This window comes from Elgaria multicarinata, chromosome 8 (assembly GCF_023053635.1).
Source record: "Elgaria multicarinata webbii isolate HBS135686 ecotype San Diego chromosome 8, rElgMul1.1.pri, whole genome shotgun sequence".
Classification (NCBI taxonomy): Eukaryota; Metazoa; Chordata; class Lepidosauria; order Squamata; family Anguidae; genus Elgaria; species Elgaria multicarinata.
The window spans coordinates 70,464,562-70,482,228 of record NC_086178.1 but is presented as its reverse complement, the minus strand read 5'-3'; positions in this window follow the sequence as shown (position 1 = coordinate 70,482,228).

Here is a 17,667-nt window from a genome sequence, read left to right as displayed (position 1 = left end):
GGACATATATATCTACACTGCCACCCCGTTAAAGGGCTGGTGGACTAAAAACTGTATTAGACACAGCTGGTATCCCATTCATTGGGATGCCAGGGACGTAGAGCTACACTGCCACCCCGTTAAAGGGCTGGTGGACTTAATACTGTGTTAGACACAGCTAGTATCCCATTCATTGGGATGCCAGGGACTTATAGATACACTGCCACCCCGTTAAAGGGCTAGTGGACTTAATACTGTGTTAGACACATCTAGTATCCCATTCATTGGGATGCCAGGGACTTAGAGCTACACTGCCACCCCGTTAAAGGGCTGGTGGACTAAAAACTGTGTTAGACACAGATAGTATCCCATTAATTGGGATGCCAGGGACTTAGAGCTACACTGCCATCCCATTAAAGGGCTGGTGGACTTAATACTGTGTTAGACACAGCTGGTATCCCATTCATTGGGATGCCAGGGACTTAGAGCTACAATGCCACCCCGTTAAAGGGCTGGTGGACTTAATACTGTGTTAGACACAGCTAGTATCCCATTCATTGGGATGCCAGGGACTTATAGATACACTGCCACCCCGTTAAAGGGCTAGTGGACTTAATACTGTGTTAGACACAGCTAGTATCCCATTCATTGGGATGCCAGGGACTTAGAGCTACACTGCCACCCCGTTAAAGGGCTGGTGGACTAAAAACTGTGTTAGACACAGCTAGTATCCCATTCATTGGGATGCCGGGGAGTTAGAGCTACATTGCCATCCCGTTAAAGGGCTGGTGGACTTAATACTGTTTTAGACACAGCTAGTATCCCATTCATTGGGATGCCAGAAACTTAGAGCTACACTGCCACCCCGTTAAGGGGCTGGTGGACTAAAAACTGTGTTAGACACAGCTAGTATCCCATTCATTGGGATGCCAGGGAGTTAGAGCTACATTGCCATCCCGTTAAAGGGCTGGTGGACTTAATACTGTTTTAGACACAGCTAGTATCCCATTCATTGGGATGCCAGAAACTTAGAGCTACACTGCCACCCCGTTAAAGGGCTGGTGGACTAAAACCTGTGTTAGACACAGCTAGTATCCCATTCATTGGGTGGCCAGGGACTTATAGCTACACTGCCACCCCGTTAAAGGTCTGGTGGACTTAATACTGTTTTAGACACAGCTAGTATCCCATTCATTGGGATGCCAGGGACTTAGAGCTACACTGCCACCCCGTTAAAGTGCTGGTGGACTTAATACTGTGTTAGACACAGCTAGTATCCCATTCATTGGGATGCCAGGGACTTAGAGCTACAGTTCCACCCCGTTAAAGGGCTGGTGGACTAAAAACTATGTTAGACACAGCTAGGATCCCATTCATTGGGATGCCAGGGACTTAGAGCTACAGTGCCACCCCGTTAAAGGGCTGGTGGACTTAATACTGTGTTAGACACAGCTAGTATCCCATTCATTGGGATGCCAGGGACTTATAGATACACTGCCACCCCGTTAAAGGGCTAGTGGACTTAATACTGTGTTAGACACAGCTAGTATCCCATTCATTGGGATGCCAGGGACTTAGAGCTACACTGCCACCCCGTTAAAGGGCTGGTGGACTAAAAACTGTGTTAGACACAGCTAGTATCCCATTCATTGGGATGCCAGGGAGTTAGAGCTACATTGCCATCCCGTTAAAGGGCTGGTGGACTTAATACTGTTTTAGACACAGCTAGTATCCCATTCATTGGGATGCCAGGAACTTAGAGCTACACTGCCACCCCGTTAAAGGGCTGGTGGACTAAAACCTGTGTTAGACACAGCTAGTATCCCATTCATTGGGTGGCCAGGGACTTATAGTTACACTGCCACCCCGTTAAAGGTCTGGTGGACTTAATACTGTTTTAGACACAGCTAGTATCCCATTCATTGGGATGCCAGGGACTTAGAGCTACACTGCCACCCCGTTAAAGGGCTGGTGGACTTAATACTGTGTTAGACACAGCTAGTATCCCATTCATTGGGATGCCAGGGACTTAGAGCTACAGTTCCACCCCGTTAAAGGGCTGGTGGACTAAAAACTATGTTAGACACAGCTAGGATCCCATTCATTGGGATGCCAGGGACTTAGAGCTACAGTGCCACCCCGTTAAAGGGCTGGTGGACTAAAAACTGTGTTAGACACAGATAGTATCCCATTAATTGGGATGCCAGGGACTTAGAGCTACACTGCCATCCCGTTAAAGGGCTGGTGGACTTAATACTGTTTTAGACACAGCTAGTATCCCATTCATTGGGATGCCAGGAACTTAGAGCTACACTGCCACCCCGTTAAAGGGCTGTTGGACTAAAACCTGTGTTAGACACAGCTGGTATCCCATTCATTAGGATGCCAGGGACTTAGAGCTACACTGACACCCCGTTAAAGGGCTCGTGGACTAAAAACTGTGTTAGACACAGCTAGTATCCCATTCATTGGGATGCCAGGGACTTAGAGCTACAGTGCCACCCTGTTAAAGGGCTGGTGGACTTAATACTGTGATAGACACAGCTAGTATCCCATTCATTGGGATGCCAGGAACTTAGAGCTACACTGCCACCCCGCTAAAGGGCTGTTGGACTAAAACCTGTGTTAGACACAGCTGGTATCCCATTCATTTGGATGCCAGGGACTTAGAGCTACACTGCCACCCCGTTAAAGGGCTGGTGGACTTAATACTGTGTTAGACACAGCTAGTATCCCATTCATTGGGATGCCAGGGACTTATAGATACACTGCCACCCCGTTGAAGGGCTAGTGGACTTAATACTGTGTTAGACACAGCTAGTATCCCATTCATTGGGATGCCAGGGACTTAGAGATACACTGCCACCCCGTTAAAGGGCTGGTGGACTAAAAACTGTGTTAGACACAGATAGTATCCCATTAATTGGGATGCCAGGGACTTAGAGCTACACTGCCATCCCGTTAAAGGGCTGGTGGACTTAATACTGTTTTAGACACAGCTAGTATCCTATTCATTGGGATGCCAGGAACTTAGAGCTTCACTGCCACCCCGTTAAAGGGCTGGTGGACTAAAACCTGTGTTAGACACAGCTAGTATCCCATTCATTGGGATGCCAGGGACTTAGAGCTACACTGCCACCCCGTTAAAGGGCTGGTGGACTAAAAACTGTGTTAGACACAGCTGGTATCCCATTCATTGGGATGCCAGGGACTTAGAGCTACACTGCCACCCCGTTAAAGGGCTGGTGGACTAAAAACTGTGTTAGACACAGATAGTATCCCATTAATTGGGATGCCAGGGACTTAGAGCTACACTGCCATCCCGTTAAAGGGCTGGTGGACTTAATACTGTTTTAGACACAGCTAGTATCCTATTCATTGGGATGCCAGGGAATTAGAGCTACACTGCCACCCCGTTAAAGGGCTGGTGGACTAAAAACTGTGTTAGACACAGATAGTATCCCATTCATTGGGATGCCAGGGACTTAGAGCTACACTGCCATCCCGTTAAAGGGCTGGTGGACTTAATACTGTTTTAGACACAGCTGGTATCCCATTCATTGGGATGCCAGGGAATTAGAGCTACACTGCCACCCCGTTAAAGGGCTGGTGGACTTAATACTGTGTTAGACACAGCTAGTATCCCATTCATTGGGATGCCAGGGACTTATAGATACACTGCCAACCCGTTAAAGGGCTAGTGGACTTAATACTGTGTTAGACACAGCTAGTATCCCATTCATTGGGATGCCAGGGACTAAGAGCTACACTGCCACCCCGTTAAAGGGCTGGTGGACTAAAAACTGTGTTAGACACAGATAGTATCCCATTAATTGGGATGCCAGGGACTTAGAGCTACACTGCCATCCCGTTAAAGGGCTGGTGGACTTAATACTGTGTTAGACACAGCTAGTATCCCATTCATTGGGATGCCAGGGACTTACAGCTACACTGCCACCCTGTTAAAGGGCTGGTGGACTAAAAACTGTGTTAGACACAGCTAGTATCCCATTCATTGGGATTCCAGGAACTTAGAGCTACACTGCCACCCCGGTAAAGGGCTGGAGGAGTTAATACTCTTTTAGACACAGCTAGTATCCCATTCATTGGGATGCCAGGGACTTAGAGCTACACTGCCACCCCGTTAAAGGGCTGGTGGACTAAAAACTGTGTTAGACAGAGCTAGTATCCCATTCATTCGGATGCCAGGGACATATATATCTACACTGCCACCCCGTTAAAGGGCTGGTGGACTAAAAACTGTGTTAGACACAGCTGGTATCCCATTCATTGGGATGCCAGGGACGTAGAGCTACACTGCCACCCCGTTAAAGGGCTGGTGGACTTAATACTGTGTTAGACACAGCTAGTATCCCATTCATTGGGATGCCAGGAACTTAGAGCTACACTGCCACCCCGTTAAAGGGCTGTTGGACTAAAACCTGTGTTAGACACAGCTGGTATCCCATTCATTAGGATGCCAGGGACTTATAGATACACTGCCAACCCGTTAAAGGGCTGGTGGACTAAAAACTGTGTTAGACACAGCTAGTAACCCATTCATTGGGATGCCAGGGACGTAGAGCTACAGTGCCACCCTGTTAAAGGGCTGGTGGACTTAATACTGTGATAGACACAGCTAGTATCCCATTCATTGGGATGCCAGGGACTTAGAGCTACACTGCCATCCCGTTAAAGGGCTGTTGGACTAAAAACTGTGTTAGACACAGCTGGTATCCCATTCATTAGGATGCCAGGGACTTAGAGCTACACTGCCACCCCGTTAAAGGGCTGGTGGACTTAATACTGTGTTAGACACAGCTGGTATCCCATTCATTGGGATGCCAGGGACTTAGAGCTACACTGCCACCCCGTTAAAGGGCTGGTGGACTAAAAACTGTGTTAGACACAGCTGGTATCCCATTCATTGGGATGCCAGGGACTTAGAGCTACACTGCCACCCCGTTAAAGGGCTGGTGGACTAAAAACGGTGTTAGACACAGATAGTATCCCATTAATTGGGATGCCAGGGACTTAGAGCTACACTGCCATCCCGTTAAAGGGCTGGTGGACTTAATACTGTTTTAGACACAGCTAGTATCCTATTCATTGGGATGCCAGGGAATTAGAGCTACACTGCCACCCCGTTAAAGGGCTGGTGGACTAAAAACTGTGTTAGACACAGATAGTATCCCATTCATTGGGATGCCAGGGACTTAGAGCTACACTGCCATCCCGTTAAAGGGCTGGTGGACTTAATACTGTTTTAGACACAGCTGGTATCCCATTCATTGGGATGCCAGGGAATTAGAGCTACACTGCCACCCCGTTAAAGGGCTGGTGGACTTAATACTGTGTTAGACACAGCTAGTATCCCATTCATTAGGATGCCAGGGACTTATAGATACACTGCCAACCCGTTAAAGGGCTAGTGGACTTAATACTGTGTTAGACACAGCTAGTATCCCATTCATTGGGATGCCAGGGACTAAGAGCTACACTGCCACCCCGTTAAAGGGCTGGTGGACTAAAAACTGTGTTAGACACAGATAGTATCCCATTAATTGGGATGCCAGGGACTTAGAGCTACACTGCCATCCCGTTAAAGGGCTGGTGGACTTAATACTGTGTTAGACACAGCTAGTATCCCATTCATTGGGATGCCAGGGACTTACAGCTACACTGCCACCCTGTTAAAGGGCTGGTGGACTAAAAACTGTGTTAGACACAGCTAGTATCCCATTCATTGGGATTCCAGGAACTTAGAGCTACACTGCCACCCCGGTAAAGGGCTGGAGGAGTTAATACTCTTTTAGACACAGCTAGTATCCCATTCATTGGCATGCCAGGGACTTAGAGCTACACTGCCACCCCATTAAAGGGCTGGTGGACTAAAAACTGTGTTAGACAGAGCTAGTATCCCATTCATTCGGATGCCAGGGACATATATATCTACACTGCCACCCCGTTAAAGGGCTGGTGGACTAAAAACTGTGTTAGACACAGCTGGTATCCCATTCATTGGGATGCCAGGGACGTAGAGCTACACTGCCACCCCGTTAAAGGGCTGGTGGACTTAATACTGTGTTAGACACAGCTAGTATCCCATTCATTGGGATGCCAGGAACTTAGAGCTACACTGCCACCCCGTTAAAGGGCTGTTGGACTAAAACCTGTGTTAGACACAGCTGGTATCCCATTCATTAGGATGCCAGGGACTTATAGATACACTGCCAACCCGTTAAAGGGCTGGTGGACTAAAAACTGTGTTAGACACAGCTAGTAACCCATTCATTGGGATGCCAGGGACGTAGAGCTACAGTGCCACCCTGTTAAAGGGCTGGTGGACTTAATACTGTGATAGACACAGCTAGTATCCCATTCATTGGGATGCCAGGGACTTAGAGCTACACTGCCATCCCGTTAAAGGGCTGGTGGACTTAATACTGTGTTAGACACAGCTAGTATCCCATTCATTGGGATGCCAGGGACTTACAGCTACACTGCCACCCTGTTAAAGGGCTGGTGGACTAAAAACTGTGTTAGACACAGCTAGTATCCCATTCATTGGGATTCCAGGAACTTAGAGCTACACTGCCACCCCGGTAAAGGGCTGGAGGAGTTAATACTCTTTTAGACACAGCTAGTATCCCATTCATTGGGATGCCAGGGACTTAGAGCTACACTGCCACCCCGTTAAAGGGCTGGTGGACTAAAAACTGTGTTAGACAGAGCTAGTATCCCATTCATTCGGATGCCAGGGACATATATATCTACACTGCCACCCCGTTAAAGGGCTGGTGGACTAAAAACTGTGTTAGACACAGCTGGTATCCCATTCATTGGGATGCCAGGGACGTAGAGCTACACTGCCACCCCGTTAAAGGGCTGGTGGACTTAATACTGTGTTAGACACAGCTAGTATCCCATTCATTGGGATGCCAGGAACTTAGAGCTACACTGCCACCCCGTTAAAGGGCTGTTGGACTAAAACCTGTGTTAGACACAGCTGGTATCCCATTCATTAGGATGCCAGGGACTTATAGATACACTGCCAACCCGTTAAAGGGCTGGTGGACTAAAAACTGTGTTAGACACAGCTGGTATCCCATTCATTAGGATGCCAGGGACTTAGAGCTACACTGCCACCCCGTTAAAGGGCTGGTGGACTTAATACTGTGTTAGACACAGCTGGTATCCCATTCATTGGGATGCCAGGGACTTAGAGCTACACTGCCACCCCGTTAAAGGGCTGGTGGACTAAAAACTGTGTTAGACACAGCTGGTATCCCATTCATTGGGATGCCAGGGACTTAGAGCTTCACTGCCACCCCGTTAAAGGGCTGGTGGACTAAAAACTGTGTTAGACACAGATAGTATCCCATTAATTGGGATGCCAGGGACTTAGAGCTACACTGCCATCCCATTAAAGGGCTGGTGGACTTAATACTGTTTTAGACACAGCTAGTATCCTATTCATTGGGATGCCAGGGAATTAGAGCTACACTGCCACCCCGTTAAAGGGCTGGTGGACTAAAAACTGTGTTAGACACAGATAGTATCCCATTAATTGGGATGCCAGGGACTTAGAGCTACACTGCCATCCCGTTAAAGGGCTGGTGGACTTAATACTTTTTTAGACACAGCTGGTATCCCATTCATTGGGATGCCAGGGAATTAGAGCTACACTGCCAGCCCATTAAAGGGCTGGTGGACTTAATACTGTGTTAGACACAGCTAGTATCCCATTCATTGGGATGCCAGGGACTTATAGATACACTGCCAACCCGTTAAAGGGCTAGTGGACTTAATACTGTGTTAGACACAGCTAGTATCCCATTCATTGGGATGCCAGGGACTTAGAGATACACTGCCACCCCGTTAAAGGGCTGGTGGATTAAAAACTGTGTTAGACACAGATAGTATCCCATTAATTGGGATGCCAGGGACTTAGAGCTACACTGCCATCCCGTTAAAGGGCTAGTGGACTTAATACTGTGTTAGACACATCTAGTATCCCATTCATTGGGATGCCAGGGACTTAGAGCTACACTGCCACCCCGTTAAAGGGCTGGTGGACTAAAAACTGTGTTAGACACAGATAGTATCCCATTAATTGGGATGCCAGGGACTTAGAGCTACACTGCCATCCCATTAAAGGGCTGGTGGACTTAATACTGTGTTAGACACAGCTAGTATCCCATTCATTGGGATGCCAGGGACTTATAGATACACTGCCACCCCGTTAAAGGGCTAGTGGACTTAATACTGTGTTAGACACAGCTAGTATCCCATTCATTGGGATGCCAGGGACTTAGAGCTACACTGCCACCCCGTTAAAGGGCTGGTGGACTAAAAACTGTGTTAGACACAGCTAGTATCCCATTCATTGGGATGCCGGGGAGTTAGAGCTACATTGCCATCCCGTTAAAGGGCTGGTGGACTTAATACTGTTTTAGACACAGCTAGTATCCCATTCATTGGGATGCCAGAAACTTAGAGCTACACTGCCACCCCGTTAAAGGGCTGGTGGACTAAAACCTGTGTTAGACACAGCTAGTATCCCATTCATTGGGTGGCCAGGGACTTATAGCTACACTGCCACCCCGTTAAAGGTCTGGTGGACTTAATACTGTTTTAGACACAGCTAGTATCCCATTCATTGGGATGCCAGGGACTTAGAGCTACACTGCCACCACGTTAAAGTGCTGGTGGACTTAATACTGTGTTAGACACAGCTAGTATCCCATTCATTGGGATGCCAGGGACTTAGAGCTACAGTTCCACCCCGTTAAAGGGCTGGTGGACTAAAAACTATGTTAGACACAGCTAGGATCCCATTCATTGGGATGCCAGGGACTTAGAGCTACAGTGCCACCCCGTTAAAGGGCTGGTGGACTTAATACTGTGTTAGACACAGCTAGTATCCCATTCATTGGGATGCCAGGGACTTATAGATACACTGCCACCCCGTTAAAGGGCTAGTGGACTTAATACTGTGTTAGACACAGCTAGTATCCCATTCATTGGGATGCCAGGGACTTAGAGCTACACTGCCACCCCGTTAAAGGGCTGGTGGACTAAAAACTGTGTTAGACACAGCTAGTATCCCATTCATTGGGATGCCAGGGAGTTAGAGCTACATTGCCATCCCGTTAAAGGGCTGGTGGACTTAATACTGTTTTAGACACAGCTAGTATCCCATTCATTGGGATGCCAGGAACTTAGAGCTACACTGCCACCCCGTTAAAGGGCTGGTGGACTAAAACCTGTGTTAGACACAGCTAGTATCCCATTCATTGGGTGGCCAGGGACTTATAGCTACACTGCCACCCCGTTAAAGGTCTGATGGACTTAATACTGTTTTAGACACAGCTAGTATCCCATTCATTGGGATGCCAGGGACTTAGAGCTACACTGCCACCCCGTTAAAGGGCTGGTGGACTTAATACTGTGTTAGACACAGCTAGTATCCCATTCATTGGGATGCCAGGGACTTAGAGCTACAGTTCCACCCCGTTAAAGGGCTGGTGGACTAAAAACTATGTTAGACACAGCTAGGATCCCATTCATTGGGATGCCAGGGACTTAGAGCTACAGTGCCACCCCGTTAAAGGGCTGGTGGACTAAAAACTGTGTTAGACACAGATAGTATCCCATTAATTGGGATGCCAGGGACTTAGAGCTACACTGCCATCCCGTTAAAGGGCTGGTGGACTTAATACTGTTTTAGACACAGCTAGTATCCCATTCATTGGGATGCCAGGAACTTAGAGCTACACTGCCACCCCGTTAAAGGGCTGTTGGACTAAAACCTGTGTTAGACACAGCTGGTATCCCATTCATTAGGACGCCAGGGACTTAGAGCTACACTGACACCCCGTTAAAGGGCTGGTGGACTAAAAACTGTGTTAGACACAGCTAGTATCCCATTCATTGGGATGCCAGGGACTTAGAGCTACAGTGCCACCCTGTTAAAGGGCTGGTGGACTTAATACTGTGATAGACACAGCTAGTATCCCATTCATTGGGATGCCAGGAACTTAGAGCTACACTGCCACCCCGCTAAAGGGCTGTTGGACTAAAACCTGTGTTAGACACAGCTGGTATCCCATTCATTTGGATGCCAGGGACTTAGAGCTACACTGCCACCCCGTTAAAGGGCTGGTGGACTTAATACTGTGTTAGACACAGCTAGTATCCCATTCATTGGGATGCCAGGGACTTATAGATACACTGCCACCCCGTTGAAGGGCTAGTGGACTTAATACTGTGTTAGACACAGCTAGTATCCCATTCATTGGGATGCCAGGGACTTAGAGATACACTGCCACCCCGTTAAAGGGCTGGTGGACTAAAAACTGTGTTAGACACAGATAGTATCCCATTAATTGGGATGCCAGGGACTTAGAGCTACACTGCCATCCCGTTAAAGGGCTGGTGGACTTAATACTGTTTTAGACACAGCTAGTATCCTATTCATTGGGATGCCAGGAACTTAGAGCTTCACTGCCACCCCGTTAAAGGGCCGGTGGACTAAAACCTGTGTTAGACACAGCTAGTATCCCATTCATTGGGATGCCAGGGACTTAGAGCTACACTGCCACCCCGTTAAAGGGCTGGTGGACTAAAAACTGTGTTAGACACAGCTGGTATCCCATTCATTGGGATGCCAGGGACTTAGAGCTACACTGCCACCCCGTTAAAGGGCTGGTGGACTAAAAACTGTGTTAGACACAGATAGTATCCCATTCATTGGGATGCCAGGGACTTAGAGCTACACTGCCATCCCGTTAAAGGGCTGGTGGACTTAATACTGTTTTAGACACAGCTGGTATACCATTCATTGGGATGCCAGGGAATTAGAGCTACACTGCCACCCCGTTAAAGGGCTGGTGGACTTAATACTGTGTTAGACACAGCTAGTATCCCATTCATTGGGATGCCAGGGACTTATAGATACACTGCCAACCCGTTAAAGGGCTAGTGGACTTAATACTGTGTTAGACACAGCTAGTATCCCATTCATTGGGATGCCAGGGACTAAGAGCTACACTGCCACCCCGTTAAAGGGCTGGTGGACTAAAAACTGTGTTAGACACAGATAGTATCCCATTAATTGGGATGCCAGGGACTTAGAGCTACACTGCCATCCCGTTAAAGGGCTGGTGGACTTAATACTGTGTTAGACACAGCTAGTATCCCATTCATTGGGATGCCAGGGACTTACAGCTACACTGCCACCCTGTTAAAGGGCTGGTGGACTAAAAACTGTGTTAGACACAGCTAGTATCCCATTCATTGGGATTCCAGGAACTTAGAGCTACACTGCCACCCCGGTAAAGGGCTGGAGGAGTTAATAGTCTTTTAGACACAGCTAGTATCCCATTCATTGGGATGCCAGGGACTTAGAGCTACACTGCCACCCCGTTAAAGGGCTGGTGGACTTAATACTGTGTTAGACACAGCTAGTATCCCATTCATTGGGATGCCAGGGACTTAGAGCTACAGTTCCACCCCGTTAAAGGGCTGGTGGACTAAAAACTATGTTAGACACAGCTAGGATCCCATTCATTGGGATGCCAGGGACTTAGAGCTACAGTGCCACCCCGTTAAAGGGCTGGTGGACTTAATACTGTGTTAGACACAGCTAGTATCCCATTCATTGGGATGCCAGGGACTTATAGATACACTGCCACCCCGTTAAAGGGCTAGTGGACTTAATACTGTGTTAGACACAGCTAGTATCCCATTCATTGGGATGCCAGGGACTTAGAGCTACACTGCCACCCCGTTAAAGGGCTGGTGGACTAAAAACTGTGTTAGACACAGCTAGTATCCCATTCATTGGGATGCCAGGGAGTTAGAGCTACATTGCCATCCCGTTAAAGGGCTGGTGGACTTAATACTGTTTTAGACACAGCTAGTATCCCATTCATTGGGATGCCAGGAACTTAGAGCTACACTGCCAACCCGTTAAAGGGCTGGTGGACTAAAACCTGTGTTAGACACAGCTAGTATCCCATTCATTGGGTGGCCAGGGACTTATAGCTACACTGCCACCCCGTTAAAGGTCTGGTGGACTTAATACTGTTTTAGACACAGCTAGTATCCCATTCATTGGGATGCCAGGGACTTAGAGCTACACTGCCACCCCGTTAAAGGGCTGGTGGACTTAATACTGTGTTAGACACAGCTAGTATCCCATTCATTGGGATGCCAGGGACTTAGAGCTACAGTTCCACCCCGTTAAAGGGCTGGTGGACTAAAAACTATGTTAGACACAGCTAGGATCCCATTCATTGGGATGCCAGGGACTTAGAGCTACAGTGCCACCCCGTTAAAGGGCTGGTGGACTAAAAACTGTGTTAGACACAGATAGTATCCCATTAATTGGGATGCCAGGGACTTAGAGCTACACTGCCATCCCGTTAAAGGGCTGGTGGACTTAATACTGTTTTAGACACAGCTAGTATCCCATTCATTGGGATGCCAGGAACTTAGAGCTACACTGCCACCCCGTTAAAGGGCTGTTGGACTAAAACCTGTGTTAGACACAGCTGGTATCCCATTCATTAGGATGCCAGGGACTTAGAGCTACACTGACACCCCGTTAAAGGGCTCGTGGACTAAAAACTGTGTTAGACACAGCTAGTATCCCATTCATTGGGATGCCAGGGACTTAGAGCTACAGTGCCACCCTGTTAAAGGGCTGGTGGACTTAATACTGTGATAGACACAGCTAGTATCCCATTCATTGGGATGCCAGGAACTTAGAGCTACACTGCCACCCCGCTAAAGGGCTGTTGGACTAAAACCTGTGTTAGACACAGCTGGTATCCCATTCATTTGGATGCCAGGGACTTAGAGCTACACTGCCACCCCGTTAAAGGGCTGGTGGACTTAATACTGTGTTAGACACAGCTAGTATCCCATTCATTGGGATGCCAGGGACTTATAGATACACTGCCACCCCGTTGAAGGGCTAGTGGACTTAATACTGTGTTAGACACAGCTAGTATCCCATTCATTGGGATGCCAGGGACTTAGAGATACACTGCCACCCCGTTAAAGGGCTGGTGGACTAAAAACTGTGTTAGACACAGATAGTATCCCATTAATTGGGATGCCAGGGACTTAGAGCTACACTGCCATCCCGTTAAAGGGCTGGTGGACTTAATACTGTTTTAGACACAGCTAGTATCCTATTCATTGGGATGCCAGGAACTTAGAGCTTCACTGCCACCCCGTTAAAGGGCTGGTGGACTAAAACCTGTGTTAGACACAGCTAGTATCCCATTCATTGGGATGCCAGGGACTTAGAGCTACACTGCCACCCCGTTAAAGGGCTGGTGGACTAAAAACTGTGTTAGACACAGCTGGTATCCCATTCATTGGGATGCCAGGGACTTAGAGCTACACTGCCACCCCGTTAAAGGGCTGGTGGACTAAAAACTGTGTTAGACACAGATAGTATCCCATTAATTGGGATGCCAGGGACTTAGAGCTACACTGCCATCCCGTTAAAGGGCTGGTGGACTTAATACTGTTTTAGACACAGCTAGTATCCTATTCATTGGGATGCCAGGGAATTAGAGCTACACTGCCACCCCGTTAAAGGGCTGGTGGACTAAAAACTGTGTTAGACACAGATAGTATCCCATTCATTGGGATGCCAGGGACTTAGAGCTACACTGCCATCCCGTTAAAGGGCTGGTGGACTTAATACTGTTTTAGACACAGCTGGTATCCCATTCATTGGGATGCCAGGGAATTAGAGCTACACTGCCACCCCGTTAAAGGGCTGGTGGACTTAATACTGTGTTAGACACAGCTAGTATCCCATTCATTGGGATGCCAGGGACTTATAGATACACTGCCAACCCGTTAAAGGGCTAGTGGACTTAATACTTTGTTAGACACAGCTAGTATCCCATTCATTGGGATGCCAGGGACTAAGAGCTACACTGCCACCCCGTTAAAGGGCTGGTGGACTAAAAACTGTGTTAGACACAGATAGTATCCCATTAATTGGGATGCCAGGGACTTAGAGCTACACTGCCATCCCGTTAAAGGGCTGGTGGACTTAATACTGTGTTAGACACAGCTAGTATCCCATTCATTGGGATGCCAGGGACTTACAGCTACACTGCCACCCTGTTAAAGGGCTGGTGGACTAAAAACTGTGTTAGACACAGCTAGTATCCCATTCATTGGGATTCCAGGAACTTAGAGCTACACTGCCACCCCGGTAAAGGGCTGGAGGAGTTAATACTCTTTTAGACACAGCTAGTATCCCATTCATTGGGATGCCAGGGACTTAGAGCTACACTGCCACCCCGTTAAAGGGCTGGTGGACTAAAAACTGTGTTAGACAGAGCTAGTATCCCAATCATTCGGATGCCAGGGACATATATATCTACACTGCCACCCCGTTAAAGGGCTGGTGGACTAAAAACTGTGTTAGACACAGCTGGTATCCCATTCATTGGGATGCCAGGGACGTAGAGCTACACTGCCACCCCGTTAAAGGGCTGGTGGACTTAATACTGTGTTAGACACAGCTAGTATCCCATTCATTGGGATGCCAGGAACTTAGAGCTACACTGCCACCCTGTTAAAGGGCTGTTGGACTAAAACCTGTGTTAGACACAGCTGGTATCCCATTCATTAGGATGCCAGGGACTTATAGATACACTGCCAACCCGTTAAAGGGCTGGTGGACTAAAAACTGTGTTAGACACAGCTAGTAACCCATTCATTGGGATGCCAGGGACTTAGAGCTACAGTGCCACCCTGTTAAAGGGCTGGTGGACTTAATACTGTGATAGACACAGCTAGTATCCCATTCATTGGGATGCCAGGGACTTAGAGCTACACTGCCATCCCGTTAAAAGGCTGTTGGACTAAAAACTGTGTTAGACACAGCTGGTATCCCATTCATTAGGATGCCAGGGACTTAGAGCTACACTGCCACCCCGTTAAAGGGCTGGTGGACTTAATACTGTGTTAGACACAGCTGGTATCCCATTCATTGGGATGCCAGGGACTTATAGATACACTGCCACCCCGTTAAAGGGCTGGTGGACTTAATACTGTGTTAGACACAGCTAGTATCCCATTCATTGGGATGCCAGGGACTTAGAGCTACAGTTCCACCCCGTTAAAGGGCTGGTGGACTAAAAACTATGTTAGACACAGCTAGGATCCCATTCATTGGGATGCCAGGGACTTAGAGCTACAGTGCCACCCCGTTAAAGGGCTGGTGGACTAAAAACTGTGTTAGACACAGATAGTATCCCATTAATTGGGATGCCAGGGACTTAGAGCTACACTGCCATCCCGTTAAAGGGCTGGTGGACTTAATACTGTTTTAGACACAGCTAGTATCCCATTCATTGGGATGCCAGGAACTTAGAGCTACACTGCCACCCCGTTAAAGGGCTGTTGGACTAAAACCTGTGTTAGACACAGCTGGTATCCCATTCATTAGGATGCCAGGGACTTAGAGCTACACTGACACCCCGTTAAAGGGCTGGTGGACTAAAAACTGTGTTAGACACAGCTAGTATCCCATTCATTGGGATGCCAGGGACTTAGAGCTACAGTGCCACCCTGTTAAAGGGCTGGTGGACTTAATACTGTGATAGACACAGCTAGTATCCCATTCATTGGGATGCCAGGAACTTAGAGCTACACTGCCACCCCGCTAAAGGGCTGTTGGACTAAAACCTGTGTTAGACACAGCTGGTATCCCATTCATTTGGATGCCAGGGACTTAGAGCTACACTGCCACCCCGTTAAAGGGCTGGTGGACTTAATACTGTGTTAGACACAGCTAGTATACTATTCATTGGGATGCCAGGGACTTATAGATACACTGCCACCCCGTTGAAGGGCTAGTGGACTTAATACTGTGTTAGACACAGCTAGTATCCCATTCATTGGGATGCCAGGGACTTAGAGATACACTGCCACCCCGTTAAAGGGCTGGTGGACTAAAAACTGTGTTAGACACAGATAGTATCCCATTAATTGGGATGCCAGGGACTTAGAGCTACACTGCCATCCCGTTAAAGGGCTGGTGGACTTAATACTGTTTTAGACACAGCTAGTATCCTATTCATTGGGATGCCAGGAACTTAGAGCTTCACTGCCACCCCTTTAAAGGGCTGGTGGACTAAAACCTGTGTTAGACACAGCTAGTATCCCATTCATTGGGATGCCAGGGACTTAGAGCTACACTGCCACCCCGTTAAAGGGCTGGTGGACTAAAAACTGTGTTAGACACAGCTAGTATCCCATTCATTGGGATGCCAGGGACTTAGAGCTACACTGCCACCCCGTTAAAGGGCTGGTGGACTAAAAACTGTGTTAGACACAGATAGTATCCCATTAATTGGGATGCCAGGGACTTAGAGCTACACTGCCATCCCGTTAAAGGGCTGGTGGACTTAATACTGTTTTAGACACAGCTAGTATCCTATTCATTGGGATGCCAGGGAATTAGAGCTACACTGCCACCCCGTTAAAGGGCTGGTGGACTAAAAACTGTGTTAGACACAGATAGTATCCCATTCATTGGGATGCCTGGGACTTAGAGCTACACTGCCATCCCGTTAAAGGGCTGGTGGACTTAATACTGTTTTAGACACAGCTGGTATCCCATTCATTGGGATGCCAGGGAATTAGAGCTACACTGCCACCCCGTTAAAGGGCTGGTGGACTTAATACTGTGTTAGACACAGCTAGTATCCCATTCATTGGGATGCCAGGGACTTATAGATACACTGCCAACCCGTTAAAGGGCTAGTGGACTTAATACTGTGTTAGACACAGCTAGTATCCCATTCATTGGGATGCCAGGGACTAAGAGCTACACTGCCACCCCGTTAAAGGGCTGGTGGACTAAAAACTGTGTTAGACACAGATAGTATCCCATTAATTGGGATGCCAGGGACTTAGAGCTACACTGCCATCCCGTTAAAGGGCTGGTGGACTTAATACTGTGTTAGACACAGCTAGTATCCCATTCATTGGGATGCCAGGGACTTACAGCTACACTGCCACCCTGTTAAAGGGCTGGTGGACTAAAAACTGTGTTAGACACAGCTAGTATCCCATTCATTGGGATTCCAGGAACTTAGAGCTACACTGCCACCCCGGTAAAGGGCTGGAGGAGTTAATACTCTTTTAGACACAGCTAGTATCCCATTCATTGGGATGCCAGGGACTTAGAGCTACACTGCCACCCCGTTAAAGGGCTGGTGGACTAAAAACTGTGTTAGACAGAGCTAGTATCCCATTCATTCGGATGCCAGGGACATATATATCTACACTGCCACCCCGTTAAAGGGCTGGTGGACTAAAAACTGTGTTAGACACAGCTGGTAACCCATTCATTGGGATGCCAGGGACGTAGAGCTACACTGCCACCCCGTTAAAGGGCTGGTGGACTTAATACTGTGTTAGACACAGCTAGTATCCCATTCATTGGGATGCCAGGAACTTAGAGCTACACTGCCACCCCGTTAAAGGGCTGTTGGACTAAAACCTGTGTTAGACACAGCTGGTATCCCATTCATTAGGATGCCAGGGACTTATAGATACACTGCCAACCCGTTAAAGGGCTGGTGGACTAAAAACTGTGTTAGACACAGCTAGTAACCCATTCATTGGGATGCCAGG